The following is a 16,870-nucleotide window of genomic DNA, read 5'->3' on the forward strand; positions in this document are numbered from 1 at the left end:
TACGTGGTCACCAGAGGGCAGGGCACAAACAACCCACTGTTGTACCGTACAACTATCCGTGTATATGCTACTTGCCTTCGCAAATGGTCAAATAAGCCCCGTGACCTGTACAGAACTCATCCAGCCGTGGATTGAGCAATGGGCTGTGTAACACTGGATCGAGCGGGTCTGTCTGTGTGTTTTTATATTCTCAAAGTACTTTGCAACTCGAGGTGTCGGCGAATACATTCAATTTGTAAGTTTCGCAGCGAGCAGTGCACCTCCACGTGGAAGATGACATCACAGTAGCTGCCTTTGTGATGCGGCGGCCCTCCATCCGGCAGTGGGTTAACAAGGGAGCTCCTGCACGTGCCCGTGGTGTCATTAGGATCGCTTAATAGGATTGCGCAGCGGCTGTTTGCTTGGCGATGCTGACCTCAATCATTGGTAGGGGAGGGCAGGGTCGGGAGGGGGGAGGATTAGAGGCCCCCACTTGAACCGTGAGACTCGGACCTGTTGGGAAGTGAACTATGGAGGGCTTCAGAGTGTCTGCCAAAAATCACACCGAACAGCCCCAAGGTGCGAGCGCGTAAAGAACGAAAAAAATGTATATACATTCCTGCGGAACACGCAGGCATACAATAAACCTGTCTCATTTAAATATTGCCAGATTGGGTAAAGAGCAGTTGTCAAACATAATCACAATCATTATCATCACCATGTCTCACCCGGCAGGTCACATTTTCCACCAAGCCACTCTGCTCGAACGTACGGAGCGGCAGCTTTCTGCTTTGACTTCTACTCTGGGAGCTAAAGAACGGAAATTCCGGCCAGGGCTTTTATAAACTGCTGACAAATTCCGCCTTTGGAATGCGTGGAACGCTGCTGCTGTAAATTCTGCTTCAGTGGCGAGGAGAGAGGAAGGCCGGCCTCAAAGTTAGTCAGAATGCTGCACCCGGCACAAGCCCGCAGAAGCCGAGCTCAGAGGCCACATGGAAAATAAATAAATAAAACTCTGCTCCTGTTTTTGATTATAGACGCGAACAACATTCCTCCAGAGTGCACACTGCCGCCTCACATCCTCCTACAGCCCTTGCACTCCAACGCGACTCTGCAATGCATCCTAAAGCCAGCAATCAACAACAATCACCACCATGATCGATCCACTGCCGGATGACGGCCTCGCCAAGCCCTGTTGCTAAAGTAATTCTCACGGTCTCGCGATGCGATAATCCACCTGGTACCTGAACAGTTGGAATGATGCCATTTACCTGCCTTGTTCTCTAATCCATCTATTATTATTCTTCTCCCGTCTTTTGTCCTTGACTCGGCTCGTAAACAAAGCCTTGGGTCCGACCGTTGTTACCGCGTGCGTGTGTTTGTGAACGGCACTGGAAGATAATTTTTATTATTATTGTATTATTCTGAAGCTGATTTTTTTTTAGATTGCGATCATGATTAATGGGCAAGGAACCTCGTTTGAGGATGACATCGCCTTGACTCAAATATGTTTGTTTTTAATTTCGCGGCTGTAAATAAAGCGTGATTCGTTTGATGCTTTCAGAATGCACTCTTAAGTTTCGCATGAACTAGATTAACTCCGATTGTAATCCAGAGGCGGTGGCGGGTTTGGCACAGGGGCTCGGAGCGCTGTGCTGGAGAACCTGAATTCGAATCCAGAGTCGAGACTGTCCAATTAAAATGATAAATAATGTAGATTCCTTTGGCAATTCCCCCGCCATATGAAACTGCGATCACCACCTTGCTCTTGGTTATTGGGGATTGTTTGACCATACTTCACCACGCTGGCGCAAGGGTGCGGGAGGGGGAGGCCCAGGACCGTTACCAGATGCCACTCGCTGCTGCTGTTAGCCGTGGCTGGCAATCAAACTCAGGTGACAAAGTTCACAGTGCAGTGCACCGTTTCACCCACCAAACAGCCTTTGAAGGGCATTAAAGCACGGGGCTCTAGTGTGGGGGGGGGGGGCTCCACTGAAGTAGTGAGATCAGAAGTAGTTGTAATGATGTCACGCACTGACAGCTGCCGAGTGCCACATTTCAGGATCTCGAGCCACAGTGCCAAGAGCACGATTGGAACAGCGTTTGGGGTCACGTGACTTACAGTTTCCATGCGGAGGTGCGGTTTCCAAGCATTCCCTTCTTTACGTAAATGTTTGTTTTTTTATTGTATGAACAACTTGCGCTTCATTACTTATCAATTAAATCCCTTATTAATCTGCGTCAACGTTGCGGCACGGTTTAATCGTCTTGTCGCGATGCGCCGCTGTGAACCTCCTGCCTGCAGAACTTCCCAACAACCACAACCACGCACCATCACCATCAACTGCCATGTCCTGTCCTGTCGTGCATCCCTGGACGGAAAGGGCTGGGAAGGAGTCTCCGTTTTTTGGCGGAGAGTGAGCGCATTTTGCACTGAGCAGACAACAAAAAGTGAATCTCCCTACTTATCATCAGTGTGTCATCATCGGCCACGATCAATCTACTGCTGGACGAATGCCTCCCCACATCGCCACCGGTCTCATCGCAGTCCTAAACAGATGGAGTTAATCCACCGAACTCCTCCGCGCGAGTTGATCTCTGCGGCTGCACATCCTGGGCGGACGTTCCGTCGGACGCGTGCCAACTCGCCGCCACTATTCGTGAACTATTGGCCGTCAGCCCTTATGGCGACGCATCCTGCACGCGTCCATTCGCTGCTCATCCCGGTTGGAATGATGTCATGAACCTGGCGTTGTTCTCTAATCCATGGTTTCCCCGGTCTGTCTCTCCACGTAATTCCAGGCGTGCATCTCATCACGCTTCCGCGCTTGCGCGAATGTGCTTAATTCTGTGAATGCTCCGTACGGCTGTCACCGTAATCACATAAGCCCGTCCTAGAGTTCCTGGACGGACAATTATGTTCTTTGAAGGCGAGTCATTTTGCGCATTACAGTTTAATTACCCACTCTCGTTTTTAGCGGACGAAGCGCACACCCTGCGGTACAACTCCTGTGATCCACCGGTACGGTGCCGGGATTAAGTCTCACCAAATTATTCCTGTCGAGATGTACAGTGGATGTGGTGTGCCGGGTATGAGTACTCAAATAACGACTCGGTTAGTACCGCGCTCAGAGCGTCACGGATGTTGAGCGACCGCGGCTCGACTGTCGTTCGAAAGCCAGGCGCAAAAAAGTGTGGCCTTCAAGAAAGAGGTGGGGCCTTCAAGAAAGAGGTGGGGCCTTCAAGAAAGAGGTGGGGCCTTCAAGAAAGAGGTGGGGCCTTCAAGAAAGAGGTGGGGGCTTCAAGAAGGTGGGCCTTTAATGAAGAGGTGGCTTTTAAGATAGAGGTGGAGGCTTTATTAAAGAGGCAGCCTTTAATAAGGAGGTGGGACCTTTAAGAACGAGATGGGGCCTTTAGGAAGGTGGGTATTTAATAAAGAGGTGGCTTTTAATAAAGAGGTGATGCCCTTTATTAAAGTGACGGCCTTTAACAGAGAGGTAGCCGTTAAGAAGAGGTGGGGCCTTTAATAAAGAGGCGGGACCTCTACGGGTCTCTTAGAAGTCGGTTCGGGATGAAAGCCACTGCCGATGACGCCGGCGGTGGCCGCGTTCCAAACGGCGCGGACTGCCACAGGCAAACGACGCCCGGCAGCAACCACGGTCCCGGTCCTTGCTGTAGAGAGGAGCAGGAGGCGGCTGCTGTGAGTCGCATCGCTGCCGCTGCTGCTGCTGCGGGGAGTTGTTCTACCGTGAGTTGTGGTGCAGCAGCGAGACGGGAGGAGGGCGGCGAGAGACGCAGCTGGGGCTGCCACGGAGACACGAGGCCGCCCGGCAGTAGTGAGGAGCGGCGCCCCGCCTGGCCCCTGGTGTCTGGGATGACGACGCGGGAATGGGGCGACGTCCTGTCACCCCGTACAACCCATAGCAATGCTTACTCAGGAGTTGCAATTTTTTCTATTACCCTTTGATTCTTTCGGTAAAGTCACGTAGATATATTTTTAAAAAATAACGTGAATAAAAATATCACGACGTTTCGATCGCAACAGACACAGAGACAATTTCAACCGAGAGGAAGGTCATAGACTCAGCAATCATTGGAAAGATGTCATCAACCATTTTGGGTCATGACTTGATTTGTGTTTTCTTGTCAATCACCCACCACCGTCGGCAGTGTGGGTGTGGAGCGGGGTGCAGGGATTTCTTGGCGGCTCTTTGCTGCATTGGCATCGCTGCTGCATTGGCATTGCTGCTGCATTGGCATTGCTGCTACATTGGCATTGCTGCTACATTGGCATTGTTACTGCATTGGCATCGCTGCTGCATTGGCATTGCTGCTGCATTGGCATTGCTGCTACATTGGCATTGCTGCTACATTGGCATTGTTACTGCATTGGCATTGCTGCTACATTGGCATTGCTGCTGCATTGACATTGTTGCTACATTGTTGCTGCATTGGCATTGTTACTGCATTGGCATTGCTGCTACATTGGCATTGCTGCTGCATTAGCATTGTTGCTACATTGGCATTGCTGCTGCATTGGCATTGCTGCTACATTGGCATTGCTGCTGCATTGGCATTGCTGCTGCATTGGCATTGCTGCTGCATTGGCATTGATGCTGCAATGGCATTGTTGCTACATTGGCATTGCTGCTGCATTGGCATTGTTGCTACATTGGCATTGCTGCTACATTGGCATTGTTGCTACATTGGCATTGCTGCTACATTGGCATTGCTGCTACATTGGCATTGCTGCTGCATTGGCATTGTTGCTACATTGGCATTGTTACTGCATTAGCATTGTTGCTACATTGGCATTGTTACTGCATTGGCATTGCTGCTGCATTGGCATTGCTGCTGCAATGGCATTGTTGCTACATTGGCATTGCTGCTGCTGCATTGGCATTGCTGCCCCGCCCATGCTGCTGGTGCTGATGATACACGTGGGCTACGCCCATCCCCAAACCTTTATAAACAGTTTGCCTTTAGAGGCCGACTCCTTTGTCTGACGACGACCGCTTGTGCTGCGATCGAAACGTCGTGATACTTTTATTCACTTTATTTTTATTTTTTTATATCCACCTGACTTCCACGAAAGAACCAAAGAATGTGAATTCCTGCAGTCGCGAAAGTTTTCAGTCAAAATTTGCACTTTTTTCATTTAAAATTTTCCCCAAACCTCACCGGGACGGCTGCGCCATCAGCGCCGCGTCACGAATCCTCGGACTGGCTCTGCCGCAGGGCAGTGCGAGCCTTCGTGCCCCTACAGAACGACCCACGGAAGGGGACATCACAGAGCTGCCCCTGAGGTCTCTTTCACGTGACCGCTGGTCCACACAACAGAAGGCGCCACTTTCCCGCCTGCCATGCGTACGAGAGTGGTGTCCGTCGCATGACAGTCGAACAGATATTTGAATTCTCCGAGAGCAGGAATGTAGCCGATTTGAGTGCCACACGAAGTTTAAAAGTGATGGGGTTCTCTTGGGCAGTCATCGGTGGCCAAGTTTAGGCCGTCCCATCAACTCGTCGCGATTGAGGAAGCGGATTTCACCACGGCCTGCACAACTCAAACCCCGGATTCGAGGCCCAAAGGCCCTCCGCAGTTGGCGGCTCAGCGCTCTGACCTCTGACCTCTAGGCACCACTTAAAGAGTCGCACCTCCGAGTAGCACGGTTGGCTATGTGCAGTGCCAAAGAAGTTCAACATACATACACAGCTTAAAGAGTCACACCGCTTAAATAGTCACACCGCTTAAAGAGTCACACCGCTTAAAGGGTCACACCGCTTAAAGAGTCACACCGCTTAAAGAGTCAAACCACTTAAAGAGTCACACCGCTTAAAGAGTCACACCGCTTAAAGAGTCACACCACCTAAAGAGTCACACCGCTTAAAGAGTCACACCACTTAAAGAGTCACACCGCTTAAAGAGTCACACCACTTAAAGAGTCACACCGCTTAAAGAGTCACACCGCTTAAAGAGTCACACCGCTTAAAGAGTCACACCGCTTAAAGAGTCACACCACTTAAAGAGTCACACCGCTTAAAGAGTCACACCGCTTAAAGAGTCACACCTCTTAAAGAGTCACATCGCTTAAAGAGTCACACCGCTTAAAGAGTCACACCGCTTAAAGAGTCACACCGCTTAAAGAGTCACACCGCTTAAAGAGTCACACCGCTTAAAGAGTCACACCACTTAAAGAGTCACACCGCTTAAAGAGTCACACCGCTTAAAGAGTCACACCTCTTAAAGAGTCACATCGCTTAAAGAGTCACACCGCTTAAAGAGTCACACCACTTATAGAGTCACACCGCTTAAAGAGTCACACCACCTAAAGAGTCACACCGCTTAAAGAGTCACACCGCTTAAAGAGTCACACCGCTTAAAGAGTCACACCGCTTAAAGAGTCACATCGCCTAAAGAGTCACACCGCTTAAAGAGTCACACCACTTAAAGAGTCACACCGCTTAAAGAGTCACACCACCTAAAGAGTCACACCGCTTAAAGAGTCACACCACTTAAAGAGTCACACCGCTTAAAGAGTCACACCGCTTAAAGAGTCACACCGCTTAAAGAGTCACACCACTTATAGAGTCACACCGCTTAAAGAGTCACACCACCTAAAGAGTCACACCGCTTAAAGAGTCACACCACTTAAAGAGTCACACCGCTTAAAGAGTCACACCACTTAAAGAGTCACACCGCTTAAAGAGTCACACCGGTTAAAGAGTCACACCACTTAAAGAGTCACACCGCTTAAAGAGTCACACCGCTTAAAGAGTCACACCGCTTAAAGAGTCACACCGCTTAAAGAGTCACACCGCTTAAAGAGTCACAGCGCTTAAACTTTAAAGGGTGCAAGGCTGCGATCTGTATCGCGCCTAATGGCTCGTGCGCATGGTGGGGTCGCGATTCAGCGCAGATTAACTGGGAGCCTTGCAGCGCCTCGCGACACGAGAAGTCCCCACGAGCGGAGGGGGGGGGGGGGGGGCTTAGTGGAGCTGTCGACAGTCGTAGCTGGTGCCTGCAGCGTGATGGGATTAATATAATTTCTGCGGATTAATTTTTCAGCTTTTTTGCCGCTACGTCACACTTTGTGGCGTGGTGTTAGTTCGGCGAAAGTGGTCACACTGCGTTTGTGTTAGGCGGGTGAGGATGTGCGCACTTGGAATTACACTGAGAGGCGGAAAGAGAAACACGCGGATTATGGAATGCACGCAAGTCAGAGAGACAGGTTGTTGACTCGAGAGAGTAGAAAGGAGGGGGCAATCGTTTGGCCAATTCCGTGAGTGTGCAGCGTAGCTGGATGCGTGCTGAAGTTCTTTCGCATCGTAACTTCGCCACCCGCGTGTAGCCGGTACAACACCGCAGAAGAAGGGGCGATGGCCAACGGAGTCCATGGTGGTGACGGTCGGCGGCGGAGGGACGGAACGCGTCGGTGCGGACGTCTGCCGCTGAGACGGAGCGGTGACGATTCAGGAACGTAAGCGGGAGGCGAGACGAGATGAGCTGCGCGGACAACGAATCGGTCCCTGGGGAATCGGCAGTTTTCCGTCACGTGACCAGCGGAGGGTCAAGTAGGCGAACGTCGGTCGAGAGCGGGCGGGCGGGATCTCGCGGCGTGCGTGCGGACGGCTTTTGGGATCCCAGATCCGACACACCCAGACTTTTGATTTGTCAGTTTGGCAAATTATTTCTGAGGCGAGGTTAAGTCCGCGACTAACCCCGCCGGCATTTAATTTGGCTCGCGACTTCCCGTCTGTCTTCGCCGTGTCACTACGCACAGCGGCGCAGTGTAAAGTCGCGTGCTAACTTTTGTGCGCGTGCGTGCGTGTTACCTCCGAGACGACGGCGTGATGGCTACAGTGCCGCCCTTCATAGGTGCTGCTCGCTACCAGCACTTGTCTGTTAAGGCTATACAGGGGAACTTTGTCTTTGGTGTGCATACAAGCAAGCATGTGTGTGTATGCGTGTGTTGATGTATGTGTAATGAGATAGTGACACCTACTGGTTGGGAAAGGGAAGCACGGGTATAGGCACTACTATAAACATTATCCAATCCCCAAAGGGGAAGGTATTGAGGCCAAAGGTGAAGGGCGGGGCCGGCCGAGAAGCTCCGAGAACCGGCTAGAAAGTTCCACGAGAGGGCGTGGCCGGAGGCGGAGCCTAGCCGCGCCTGCGGCAATACAAGCGGAGGCGGAGGAAGACTCGGGGTCGGTGTGGGGAGTCTTGTGTCCGGACTGCGTCGCTGCTCGCCCTCATCTCTCTCCATCGTTGGGCCACGTGGCGGATCTCCTGCGGAGTTCCACCGCCCTCCCCGGCACGCCGTCAGCCAGCGGCGAGACCGGGAGCGGACGGGCGGAACCCGCCGTGTGATCAACCGTGTGTGTAGTCCGTAGAACGTAACATCTAAGTGTGTGCCTGGAGAGGACGCCGATAACGTCGGCCTGTGCCGTGCCGTACGTGAAATCAAGAAGAGTACCCTCTACACGACGTGTCGTGGTGGAAGTCGCTCATTACATATGTTAAGAACGCGAGTGTGATGATGAGTGTGATGATGAGTGTGTGAGCCACGAACTCGGCGACCCGAGTTCAATTCCCGCTCACCAGCAATAACAGTGGCGAATATTTGTACCGGTCCTGGGCCTCCCCCTAGGTCATCTCAGCCTCAAATGAGCACTTGGTGCGGTGTGTAGTAAACATCGCCACTGGGGAGACAAAGACGGCCGGGCGTGGTGCTGGCTACCCGGCCTTCGTAGGTGTTCGCTAACGGCACTTGTCCCCAAAGAGTCTGTGAAGGCTTTACGGGGGATCTTTGTCTTTATCTGTGTTAGAGCCACGGGCTCTGGGTAATAATGATCGTGCACTACCCAGCACACCCCCCCCTCCCCCGTCGCTAACGGCGTCGCAATATTCTCGCTGTCATCTCGCTCGTCGCTTCTCAGGCTGCAAGTGCAGCGAGGAGAGATTCTGTCGTGCACCAACCTGAATGGCAGTCCCGTGAATGTACGTCGTGATGCTAATAATGACACAATGGTAATAATACCTCCCTTCATTTACCCGCGAAAGACTCATCGAGTCTTTGGACACATTGTTTCAGGAGGGCCCTGCATTCAAATGGCTTGGCCATTTCCGGAATGAGCGCCACGGTGGCGAGATGTTACGCAGGAGGGGATCGTGGGTTCGATCCCGACCCTGACGCCTGCTGCTGAATATTTCGAGCTTGACTGTCTCTCCCCGGGTCCTCTAGTTTTTTTACCTCCACATTTGGAAACGTGCGTTTAGAGTATTTGGAAACGTGCTTTTAGAGTATTTGGCTGCTATAAATGTCCATGTGAAAAGCCACTTTGTTGAGCTGTCATTTGTGGCATCCAGGTCGCTTCTTAAAAAAAGAGTTACATCGCTTAGTGGGGCCTTAACTAGTAAAAAAAAAGCCTTTTAGTTTGAGCGTCTGGCGTCGCTGTCGCAGTACACTTGGGGCACATGTACAGGGGGAGGGAGGACACTAAACAAAACATCTCCGCACAGATAGATTCTAGAATCCACAGAGTGACTTAGCTATCGATTGTGTGAGCGGCACACCGCCCCGTGGCCCACGGGTCGAAGAGACCTCGGTGCCAGGCTACGGAGAGGGGCTAAAGACAGTTGGACATGGGCAGGGGGCACCCTGTCATAATTGTGTGCCAGGCCCCCACCACTCCAGCCACACGTGGATTGGCATCCTCTGGACACTTAGCAGCAGCAGCAGCAGGCAAAGCCTGCAACACATGCAAGGTGTATATTCTTAGTTTTTTTCGGTAAAGTCACGTTGAAGGGAAACAACAAAATAATAAATATATATTTTATTATTTTGAATTACTGCAGTCACGAAAGCTTTAAATCAAAACATGCAAGGTGGTTGCCCGTCCAAGCCCGAAGCTGCTTAGCTTTCGAGATTTGGCGAAATTGGTATGTGATCATGGCACTGTGGTCGTGTGGGAGGGAATGCCGGTATCTTTACTAATAAAGTGAATATTTGGCATTTAGTTATATTTTCTTCCATAGACACGGAAGCATAGAAGTCCAGAACAACAATTGGTTGTCTACACTGCCCTCTACACAGCCCCCGGCTTAACCAACCCACACTGAGCTCAGATTCGTTTCAGTTTAATTTGAAGTACGCTGTGAGCCAAGAAGCTCTTAAAGTCGTCAACAAAAACAACAAGGCCGCCGCTTCTCCGACAAACGCAACAAGTCACAGTAAAATGCATCGATAATAAACAATAAGAGAAATAAAATAAAATATCGAGAAATTATGATCGCAATGCAATTTTTTTTAAGAAAAATTAAGTCAAATATAGATTATCATCAAATACCACGCTGAATCTCTAATAAATACTAATTTAAATCTCCCATAGTACTTATAATGAAATACATCCTCAAACACGATGGCATTTTTGTGGGAAATTTAAAAAAGCGCTGCATCCATTAAAAAGACGGTAAACAATGCACAAAAATTGGTCACGTGTGGTCAAATACGGCCCATGGCCTGCACGGTGAGGGGAGGCCCTCTTCCTGCAGTGGATTGATTGATAAAGAGGTGTACGTGCACAGTACAGCCGACTGGTAGGGAGGGATTGTAGTTACTTCAGTGATATTCATAATACATTCCAGCCATTCTCAATTCAGATTAACACGTAGGCTTTCGCGACCAATATCATCCATAATACAAGTTTTTTTGGGTTAGATCACGTAAATATATACATGTGTCGTTAAACCCGCCACCACCCGACACAGCCAACTAGTAAGGTTTGTCACGTAACGTGCCAATTCGTCACTAGTACTGCACACCGGTGTGTTGGAGAACCAAGCCACAACATTTACAATCTGAATACGACGTTTTGCCAGTAATTACAACTAGCTTCATCAGGCGCCAGCCAGATTTTTTACAGCCAGATTGTAAATGTTGTGGTTTTACTCACCAACACACCAGTGTACCGTACAAGTAACGAATTGGCCACGTTTTGTTTACGTGACAACCCTTACTAATTGGCTGTGTCGGGTGTGGTGGGTTTAACGACACATTTCTATTTGCACGATCTAACCCCAAAACAAAACCTGTTTAACGGATTCTCAATTCATCTCTGAGTAACAACTGCTTCCCCACGCTGTGTCGGTCATGGGAGGGGGGGGGAGGTTGACCATACTTCACCATGCTCATCAGTGTGCGTCCGGTTCTGACGGTGCTCGCTCGTCACCGATGTTAGCCGTGGCCGAGAAATCGACCTCGGGTCTCTCTCGGCTCGTACCGCGGCGAGATAATCACCGTAGAGCCACAGCTGTATCCTGCTGCAGTCGACGATGATGAATAGAAATTGTCAATGCCATTAACAGATCGACGGGAGAGTGAGTGGCAGGTGCTTTTGCATATCGCCATGGAAATGCACGGAACCTCTGTGAAAAACGAACAGACGTGGAATTAGATGTGTAAAAAAATATGCAGATGTACCAAAAACAAATAGATCCTCATGAAAGTAAGTGCATGGCAGTTCCGTGTATAATTGTGGATGTGGCGTGGCTCTCAGGTAGAATCCTCGGCCAAAGCCACGGCCGTGGATTTGCGGCGCTTCCCGACAATTTCCGCGCGCCGTCTCGAGCTTCGGAGCCGCGTGAGCGATGTTGACAAAATAAAACATTGTGCCAGGGTCACGGTCACAGTTACCCCCGCTGATTATGTCCTCGGAGGGGGTCAAGAGTTCAACCCCACGGCGTCAACTCCACGGGGCGATTTACTGTCACGAGCCCCGGGCGCGGCGGATGGAGATGTTCCCGGAGAAAAATAAACAAATAATACATTTGTGTGGCTTTTAAATTACGGGGTTTTTTGTTTGTTTGTTATTTTCCTTCTTCTATCGCTCTTTAAACGTCACCCTCTTAGGCCAGCGCGTACAGGGGGGCTGCTCGTTGGAGAGGCTTGGGGCCCTGGGGTTAACGAGTTTTTTATACGACGGTCTTCGGCACGCTTTTCATTGCGAGCGAGCGAGTGAGCGAGCTCTTGACAAGCACATTGACAAGCGTCACTTGGCACCTCCCGGACAGCCTTGCAAACGAGATGTTCCATCTCGAGGACTTATCCAGGTAGATTTTTTTTGTTATTAAATATAAATGTGCATGACAGGTATATGTGTGTGTATATATGTAACGTTTGAGACTGGCCAAAATGTCCTGCAGCAGTGTCTGGAGCTTGAGCTTTAGGGAATGTTGTGGATAAATAAATCAAACATATATTTTTTTAAATGTACATACAAGTATATATTAGTGATTCACATTACATCTTTTGGATGTTTAAGAACAATTTCGGACATAATGTATATATGTATATATTTGTTTTATTTTTGTATCGTTTACATTCCGTAATAATTTCACGCGTCTCAGTGCTTACGAAAGTGACGTCACCAAACGCCACGCTGCCTACGTCACGTAACCTGTGACGCAATTGCCAGTGACGCCACACCTTCGGATTAAATCTGAAACTTCTGGTAGTTAGGTAAGGCCCCAATTTCAAATCCGTTTTTTTTCTTTCACGGATTGATATGAAAATCGGGAAACACATCCATGACAGCGTATTATGAATTAACTATATATACACACACGTACATTTGGGCTGGTTTAAGCCAATTAAGACATTTGCCACAAACAAGTTTGATCGTAATGCAGTTGCCCAAAGTTGCCCGCGACTAAAATGTCGTGCAATTAATCGCGCTCAAACGCTGATTGCGTCGATGCGTTAATTAGCGAATATCCATTCGGTTTCTGGGCCCCAGAGCACCGTTATTGACCCACTAATTTGTTTACCCCATTTGCATTCTCCTTCTTCCCCTCCCCCCTCCTCCCCTCCAACGTGGAGGAAATTATAAATGCGGTTTCCTTGGAAATGTCTTTAATTAATTTCTGCAGCAGTGGTTCGAGGTCTCGGTGAAACATGAAGCAGTGGGGCTGTTTGGCGGTGCCGAGTTGGTGGTGCAGGGTGGAAGCACAGGCGAGAGAGAGAGCGAGCCTCTTCTGCAGTTATTTTTAAATCCGTGCCATTGTCTCTCGATAACGTGCACGCACGCACGCACGCGTGTGCATGCGTACGCACAAATACGCGCAGTGCACACATTGCATGCACGCACATAGCAGCTATGCATGTTACGTACACGCACTCCAAATATACACACACACACAAGACAAAGATCTCCCGTGTAGCCTGAGCAGACTTTAGGGGCAAGTGCTGTTAGCGAGCAGCATCTATGAAGGTTGGCACGGCACACGAGGGGGTGGGTGGCCAGCGCCACGCCCGGCCGCCTTTGTCTCCCCAGTGGTGATGTTTACACAATGCACCATGTACTCATTTGAGGCTGAGTCGACCTAGGGGAGGCCCCAGACAAGTTCAGGTAATCGCTATCACTGGCTATGGTGGCTGTGAGCGGGGATCGAACTCGAGTCGCTGGGTTCGTAGCGCGCACACACACACATCACACACACATCACAAACACACACATCACACACACCACACACACACGTTCTTAACATACATGAACACACACACATATGTTCGCATGTATGCACAACAAAGACAACGATCCCCCGCATAGTCTTAATAGACTGATTAGCGAGCACCTATTAAGGCCGGCACTGTGGCACACGGGAGCTGGGGGGGAGGGTAGCCAGCACTCCACCCATTCGTAGCCCCACCGGTGCAGTTGCACCGCCTGCACACTCTCGGCGCGCGGCAGCCGCGAGCGTCCACCGAGAAGGGGCGATGGTGGCAGAGGTCAGTCAGCGGTGCCGCTTACTTGTCCATGGACACAAATAAAATCTTTTAAAAAAACCGCCTCGCCGAGTCTCAGTCGTATAACCCAGGAGGGTCCTGCCCTGGGAGTTTAGGCCACTTCCCTGTCAAGGGGATTGCTTGTGGGTTTGTTGCCTTGGTATGGGAGGACAACTCTGGTGTTCGCGACAAGTCCACGCGGGTGACGGGGATGACGCTCAGGCGTGTTCGTGAAGCCACGTGCCGTGCTGACAGCTTCCCGGTCACATCTGTGCAGCGGGTTGATGGACTTTCACGAATCTGCACGTGATCCACCAACCCTTTCGTCCCAAGCTATGGCGCGGAGGTGAATCCCCGCTCGAAGGGCGCTGGGAACGTTCGCTTCCCCAGTGGGCGAGACTCAGCGCCGAGCGGCAGCGAAGGGAGGGGCGACGCGCCCCGACAAACGCGGCCACCGGGGGAGACGGAGCGATGGAATCGGCTCCACGTGTTGCAGGAGCCCGACGGATCGTTCCATCGCGAGAGCGCGTGCGAGACGGTGACCACTTGGGTGAGTCCTTCATCCAGCGGTGGGTAGATCGTGGCCGTGCTCATGATGAATAACGTCAAGGCCCTTCGGACAAATGCGCTGCTCAATAAAGTCAGCCATGGAGGTTGTTTGACCAGGCTTCACCACGATGGTGACGGTGAAGACCTACACGTGGGAAACGTCTCCGGAAAAAAAAGTCAAACCTGCTTTGCATAATTGTGAATAATAATAATCAGCTCGCAAATTAAAACGAGCCCTAGGAAAATTACTATTTTATGAGAATGCCAGTCATGGTGGCGGGATATCCAACTGTTTGAAGGAATTTGTCAACTCTGAAGCTGCTACCTCGTGTTATTTCCAGGTTATTAATTTCACACTTTTGTCACGACCGATAGTTTTCACGCGGTGTCTCCTGGCGGTTCATTATCCCTCCGCTGTTCACGAACCGCACGCAGTCACCGTGTCCCGGGTGCGCATTCTTGCCGTTGTTGTCCAACAGAAGCCGTGCCGCCAAAATAACAACAACGCGTGACTGCACAGCGCCTACCTCCCTACCTATCCACCTGCATATCCCACATACTAGTCTTCCTGCCTACCTACCTACATGCCAGTCCGTCTACCTACTTACATGCCAGTCTGCCTACTGACCTACCTACCAATCCACCTACCTACCCACATGCCAGTCCGCCTACCTATTTACCTTGTTAGTCTTCCTGCCCACCTACCTACATGTCTCCCAGTTTGCCTGCCTACATGCCAGGCCACCTGCCTACCTACACGCACGCCAGTTTGTACTGCCTCCTTACTTACCCACACGCCAATACGCATGCCTACCTATACCCAGCAACCACAACGCCTTCCGGCATACTTTTCATACCACACAAGTTTCGCCCGGTGACGGCACCGAGTTGGCAGACACGTGTGCAAAGAAGAGATTCACCCCAACATTCTAAAAACTCTGGATCAAGATGGCAAATTGTCCTAGGGAATTCCATCCCTTCTACAAAAGACAAAGATCCCCCCGTGTAGCCTTAACAGACTGTAGGGGCAAGTGCTGTTAGCGAGCAGCTATGAAGGCCGGTACGGCGATGTTTACACACCGCACCAGGTACTCATTTGAGGCTGAGTCGACCTAGGGGAGGCCCGGGACCGGTTCAAATAATCGTCACTGGATATTGGCCGTGAGCGGGAGTCGAATTCGGGTCGCCGGGTTCGTAGCGCAGCGCGCTAACCGCTACACCACCGCTCCCCACTTCTATACACACACACGCACTTAGCCATGGTTGTTTACCCGCATGTCAAGGCAGTGGTGATGGTGTTGTGAAAGCAATTTATATAGTAAATATAAATATATAAAAACACACACACAAATATAATGAAACGCAAATGCCACCTTAAGTGCTTCTGCTTCATAAACAGAGTTAATGAACGCACGCGCACCCACGCGCTCGACGTGACGAACGAGCGAGATAATTGTGCGAATAATAGGAATAATATTTAAATAACGGGAGAGCAGAGCGCGCGGTAATTAATAATGCAAATGAATGCGTCGCGGTCGCAGTGATAGGGGGCCCAATTGGCGCATTAATTAAAGTTGAAATTCTGAAGATAAAACAACGGAGAGACGGCGCTCCGCGTGCGGAGTGCAATGCAGTGCGGGAAGCGTCCTCGGTAGTGAAGCAGGGAGAGGCTGAGGGAAAGAGGTTCTCACCCAAGATTTGACGGTACATGGCCCCGTCCATCGTCCCTTTGATGCGGTGAAGTTGTCCTGTCCCCTTAGCAGAAAACACCCCCAAAGCATAATGTTTCCACCTCCATGTTTGACGGTGGGGATGGTGTTCTTGGGGTCATAGGCAGCATTCCTCCTCCTCCAAACACGGCGAGTTGAGTTGATGCCAAAGAGCTCCATTTTGGTCTCATCTGAATCATTCAGATGTTCTTTGGCAAACTTCAGACGGGCATGTATATGTGCTTTCTTGAGCAGGGGGACCTTGCGGGCGCTGCAGGATTTCAGTCCTTCACGGCGTAGTGTGTTACCAATTGTTTTCTTGGTGACTATGGTCCCAGCGGCCTTGAGATAATTTACAAGATCCCCCCGTGTAGTTCTGGGCTGATTCATCACCGTTCTCATGATCATTGCAACTCCACGAGGTGAGATCTTGCATGGAGCCCCAGGCCGAGGGAGATTGACAGTTCTTTTGTGTTTCTTCCATTTGCGAATAATCGCACCAACTGTTGTCACCTCACCAAGCTGCTTGGCAATGGTCTTGTAGCCCATTCCAGCCTTGTGTAGGTCTACAATCTTGTCCCTGACATCCTTGGAGAGCTCTTTGGTCTTGGCCATGGTGGAAAGTTTGGAATCTGATTGATTGCTTCTGTGGACAGGTGTCTTTTATACAGGTAACAAGCTGAGATTAGGAGCACTCCCTTTAAGAGTGTGCTCCTAATCTCAGCTCGTTACCTGTATAAAAGACACCTGGGAGCCAGAAATCTTTCTAATTGAGAGGGGGTCAAATACTTATTTCCCTCATTAAAATGAAAATCAATTTATAACATTTTTTACATGCGTTTTTCT

At 50.3% G+C, this 16,870-nt stretch overlaps 1 long non-coding RNA gene across 1 annotated transcript in view; it reads left to right on the forward strand.

The window, feature by feature from the left end:
• The first annotated feature begins 7,118 nt into the window (after window positions 1–7,118).
• Window positions 7,119–16,870, forward strand: part of LOC116952282 (uncharacterized) — a 62,689-nt gene continuing 52,937 nt past the window's right edge. The window contains exon 1 of the long non-coding RNA XR_012946986.1: window positions 7,119–7,457. This is a non-coding gene — a long non-coding RNA (uncharacterized LOC116952282). The remainder of the gene's footprint in view (window positions 7,458–16,870) is intronic.

This window comes from Petromyzon marinus, chromosome 46 (genome assembly GCF_048934315.1).
Source record: "Petromyzon marinus isolate PM22_M1 ecotype Great Lakes invasive population chromosome 46, UKy_Petmar_22M1.pri1.0, whole genome shotgun sequence".
Classification (NCBI taxonomy): Eukaryota; Metazoa; Chordata; class Hyperoartia; order Petromyzontiformes; family Petromyzontidae; genus Petromyzon; species Petromyzon marinus.